The 5000-nt window shown below is 43.2% G+C and overlaps 5 non-coding genes across 5 annotated transcripts; all 5 read right to left on the bottom strand.

Moving 5' to 3' along the window:
- Window positions 1-411: 411 nt before the first annotated feature.
- On the bottom strand, window positions 412-493 carry trnas-aga (transfer RNA serine (anticodon AGA)). Its single transcript has one exon. It is a non-coding gene; the product is annotated as a tRNA-Ser (tRNA).
- A 1868-nt stretch (window positions 494-2361) lies between these two features.
- On the bottom strand, window positions 2362-2443 carry trnas-aga (transfer RNA serine (anticodon AGA)). The gene has a single exon. It is a non-coding gene; the product is annotated as a tRNA-Ser (tRNA).
- A 216-nt stretch (window positions 2444-2659) lies between these two features.
- Window positions 2660-2731, bottom strand: trnad-auc (transfer RNA aspartic acid (anticodon AUC)). The gene has a single exon. It is a non-coding gene; the product is annotated as a tRNA-Asp (tRNA).
- A 1581-nt stretch (window positions 2732-4312) lies between these two features.
- trnas-aga (transfer RNA serine (anticodon AGA)) lies at window positions 4313-4394 on the bottom strand. The gene has a single exon. It is a non-coding gene; the product is annotated as a tRNA-Ser (tRNA).
- A 216-nt stretch (window positions 4395-4610) lies between these two features.
- trnad-guc (transfer RNA aspartic acid (anticodon GUC)) lies at window positions 4611-4682 on the bottom strand. The gene has a single exon. It is a non-coding gene; the product is annotated as a tRNA-Asp (tRNA).
- Between the last annotated feature and the right edge of the window lie 318 nt (window positions 4683-5000).

Here is a 5000-nt window from a genome sequence, read left to right as displayed (position 1 = left end):
TGAACCAAAGCCGATACAAAAGTTCACAACCGTATTATTTTCCCCAAGTCTTTTTTATAAGTTCCAGGACATACCAAATTCATGGTGATGATTTCCACAGACAGTTGCACATACACAGAGACAAAAATAGAGATAGACAGACACAGAGACACAGATAACCAAAAATTTACACGCACCAACGGCCATGCACAGCTGCCTTAGACATCTCGAGGGATAGACAGGCTGAATCACTGTCGCAACTATGACTGATTGTTGCGATTTTTTAATCGGATGTATCGTGAATATTGCAGATTAATAAAAATGAGAACAAATGTCAGTGTTGAAAGGTGTGGGACGTTATTCCAATTATCACATGATCAGTTTGGTAGCGAACTGGTTAAATTGTGAAGTGGAATGAAAAATGCTGTGAATCGTAGTCGGCAGGATTCGAACCTGTGCGGGAAAAACCCAATGGATTTCTAGTCCAGCGCCTTAACCACTCGGCCACGACTACTGTGTCGCTGGCTTTTTAAACGTTACTCAGAAAAAACTCAGTCATCCATCTCTGTGCAGCAGACGGCCAAAGAATCTTGAAAAAGTCTCCGTTTGCAAAAAATCTGGAAGAGGCAAACTCCTCCACATGTATTTTCACAGTTCGATTTCGCTCTGGAATTTTTAATATGTATCTACCAAGAAACAGAAGTAAAAATCAACATTTTGAAACATCTGCCTCCCCGTTGGGGAATTGAACCCCGGTCTCCCGCGTGACAGGCGGGGATACTTATCACTATACTAACGAGGAACTGACGGATAGCTGCTCTGTCGGAGCAGGAATCGAGCTGTGAACAGAACTGGACACCATGAGAAGTCGACAGACACATTGAGAGACAGATACAAACCGACAAACATGGAGAGACAGACACCGAGATAGAGACAACGAGAGACAGAAAGTGTGAGACTGAGAAGGAGAGGCAGATTGGGTGAGAAAAAGACTCAAACACATACAGAGACAGAGATTTGTGTGTTTGATCTATTAAGAGTGAAAGGGAAAGAGTGAGAGAAAGACAATGATAAAGACAGTGACAAGGAGAGAGACAGATAGAGAGAAAGAGATAGAGACTAAAACAGAAAATGATGGAAATACTTCTCAGGTTAGAGGCAGGGACTAACAGAGACAGGCAAAGAAATGGACAGACCGAAATGATGGGAAAGAGAGAGCCAGTCAGACAAAGAATCTGAGAGAATCCCATTGGAACAGACGTGGGCACCGTGAGAAAGAGACAGATTGAGAGACTGAGACAAACGGAGAAACAGGGACAGACAGAGTGAGTCAGACTGAGAGAGACAAAGACTCAGACATACAAACACATACACAGCTCTGTGTAGAGAGAGAGAGAGGCAGAGACCGAGCGACACAGATACATTTCACAATTTCATTTCATTATCGGTTCAGAGTGACACATAGTTACAGAAAATTGTTGATTCAACCGATGAAAATCGGACATCACTGATCAGAATGGGAGGAAATCTGTGTTAAAATAAATAGAAACCAGGAGTGGGGAAGAACCCACGGTGGAAAACCCTTTGAAGTTTAAGGCCAACGACATAACCACTCGGTTATCCTGGCCCTGTGAGAGCTTGGATTCTGTCTCTGTGACAAACTGGGCTTCAACACCAACCCCACATACAAACACATGCACATAGTCTTTTAGTGAGCATTTACGAACATTTTGAGGAATATTGACACGGGGGCAACTCTCCTACTCTGTTTCGAGTAATGCTCTGGGACCTTCATATCCACCCGAGGGTGCAGACGGAGCTTCAATTTAACATTTCATCCGAAAGTCAACAGCTTCAACATTGCAAAATTCCCCAAGTGCTGCACTTGAGTGTTAGCCAAGATGATATGCTCAAGTCCAAGGAGTGCGACTTGAAGACACAAACTCCTGATTCAGTCGAGAATGCTGCCACTGAACCAAAGCCGATACAAAAGTTCACAACCGTATTATTTTCCCCAAGTCTTTTTTATAAGTTCCAGGACATACCAAATTCATGGTGATGATTTCCACAGACAGTTGCACATACACAGAGACAAAAATAGAGATAGACAGACACAGAGACACAGATAACCAAAAATTTACACGCACCAACGGCCATGCACAGCTGCCTTAGACATCTCGAGGGATAGACAGGCTGAATCACTGTCGCAACTATGACTGATTGTTGCGATTTTTTAATCGGATGTATCGTGAATATTGCAGATTAATAAAATTGAGAACAAATGTCAGTGTTGAAAGGTGTGGGACGTTATTCCAATTATCACATGATCAGTTTGGTAGCGAACTGGTTAAATTGTGAAATGGAATGAAAAATGCTGAGAATCGTAGTCGACAGGATTCGAACCTACGCGGGAAAATCCCAATGGATTTCTAGTCCATCGCCTTAACCACTCGGCCACGACTACTGTGTCGCTGGCTTTTTAAACGTTACTCAGAAAAAACTCAGTCATCCATCTCTGTGCAGCAGACGGCCAAAGAATCTTGAAAAAGTCTCCGTTTGCAAAAAATCTGGAAGAGGCAAACTCCTCCACATGTATTTTCACAGTTCGATTTCGCTCTGGAATTTTTAAGATGTATCTACCAAGAAACAGAAGTAAAAATCAACATTTTGAAACATCTGCCTCCCCGTCGGGGAATTGAACCCCGGTCTCCCGCGTGATAGGCGAGGATACTTACCACTATACTAACGAGGAACTGACGGATAGCTCCTCTGTCGGAGCAGGAATCGAGCTGTGAACAGAACTGGACACCATGAGAAGTCGACAGACACATTGAGAGACAGATACAAACCGACAAACAGGGAGAGACAGACACCGAGATAGAGACAACGAGAGACAGAAAGTGTGAGACTGAGAAGGAGAGGCAGATTGGGTGAGAAAAAGACTCAAACACATACAGAGACAGAGATTTGTGTGTTTGATCTATTAAGAGTGAAAGGGAAAGAGTGAGAGAAAGACAATGATAAAGACAGTGACAAGGAGAGAGACAGATAGAGAGAAAGAGATAGAGACTAAAACAGAAAATGATGGAAATACTTCTCAGGTTAGAGGCAGGGACTAACAGAGACAGGCAAACAAATGGACAGACCGAAATGATGGGAAAGAGAGAGCCAGTCAGACAAAGAATCTGAGAGAATCCCATTGGAACAGACGTGGGCACCGTGAGAAAGAGACAGATTGAGAGACTGAGACAAACGGAGAAACAGGGACAGACAGAGTGAGTCAGACTGAGAGAGACAAAGACTCAGACATACAAACACATACACAGCTCTGTGTAGAGAGAGAGAGAGGCAGAGACCGAGCGACACAGATACATTTCACAATTTCATTTCATTATCGGTTCAGAGTGACACATAGTTACAGAAAATTGTTGATTCAACCGATGAAAATCGGACATCACTGATCAGAATGGGAGGAAATCTGTGTTAAAATAAATAGAAACCAGGAGTGGGGAAGAACCCACGGTGGAAAACCATTTGAAGTTTAAGGCCAACGACATAACCACTCGGTTATCCTGGCCCTGTGAGAGCTTGGATTCTGTCTCTGTGACAAACTGGGCTTCAACACCAACCCCACATACAAACACATGCACATAGTCTTTTAGTGAGCATTTACGAACATTTTGAGGAATATTGACACGGGGGCAACTCTCCTACTCTGTTTCGAGTAATGCTCTGGGACCTTTCATATCCACCCGAGGGTGCAGACGGAGCTTCAATTTAACATTTCATCCGAAAGTCAACAGCTTCAACATTGCAAAATTCCCCAAGTGCTGCACTTGAGTGTTAGCCAAGATGATATGCTCAAGTCCAAGGAGTGCGACTTGAAGACACAAACTCCTGATTCAGTCGAGAATGCTGCCACTGAACCAAAGCCGATACAAAAGTTCACAACCGTATTATTTTCCCCAAGTCTTTTTTATAAGTTCCAGGACATACCAAATTCATGGTGATGATTTCCACAGACAGTTGCACATACACAGAGACAAAAATAGAGATAGACAGACACAGAGACACAGATAACCAAAAATTTACACGCACCAACGGGCATGCACAGCTGCATTAGACATCTCGAGGGATAGACAGGCTGAATCACTGTCGCAACTATGACTGATTGTTGCGATTTTTTAATCGGATGTATCGTGAATATTGCAGATTAATAAAAATGAGAACAAATGTCAGTGTTGAAAGGTGTGGGACGTTATTCCAATTATCACATGATCAGTTTGGTAGCGAACTGGTTAAATTGTGAAATGGAATGAAAAATGCTGAGAATCGTAGTCGACAGGATTCGAACCTACGCGGGAAAATCCCAATGGATTTCTAGTCCATCGCCTTAACCACTCGGCCACGACTACTGTGTCGCTGGCTTTTTAAACGTTACTCAGAAAAAACTCAGTCATCCATCTCTGTGCAGCAGACGGCCAAAGAATCCTGAAAAAGTCTCCGTTTGCAAAAAATCTGGAAGAGGCAAACTCCTCCACATGTATTTTCACAGTTCGATTTCGCTCTGGAATTTTTAATATGTATCTACCAAGAAACAGAAGTAAAAATCAACATTTTGAAACATCTGCCTCCCCGTCGGGGAATTGAACCCCGGTCTCCCGCGTGACAGGCGGGGATACTTACCACTATACTAACGAGGAACTGACGGATAGCTGCTCTGTCGGAGCAGGAATCGAGCTGTGAACAGAACTGGACACCATGAGAAGTCGACAGACACATTGAGAGACAGATACAAACCGACAAACAGGGAGAGACAGACACCGAGATAGAGACAACGAGAGACAGAAAGTGTGAGACTGAGAAGGAGAGGCAGATTGGGTGAGAAAAAGACTCAAACACATACAGAGACAGAGATTTGTGTGTTTGATCTATTAAGAGTGAAAGGGAAAGAGTGAGAGAAAGACAATGATAAAGACAGTGACAAGGAGAGAGACAGATAGAGAGAAAGAGATAGAGAC

The sequence above is a fragment of the Pristiophorus japonicus genome, unplaced genomic scaffold (genome assembly GCF_044704955.1).
Source record: "Pristiophorus japonicus isolate sPriJap1 unplaced genomic scaffold, sPriJap1.hap1 HAP1_SCAFFOLD_334, whole genome shotgun sequence".
Taxonomy (NCBI): domain Eukaryota; kingdom Metazoa; phylum Chordata; class Chondrichthyes; family Pristiophoridae; genus Pristiophorus; species Pristiophorus japonicus.
This window is presented reverse-complemented; position numbering and strand designations above follow the sequence as displayed.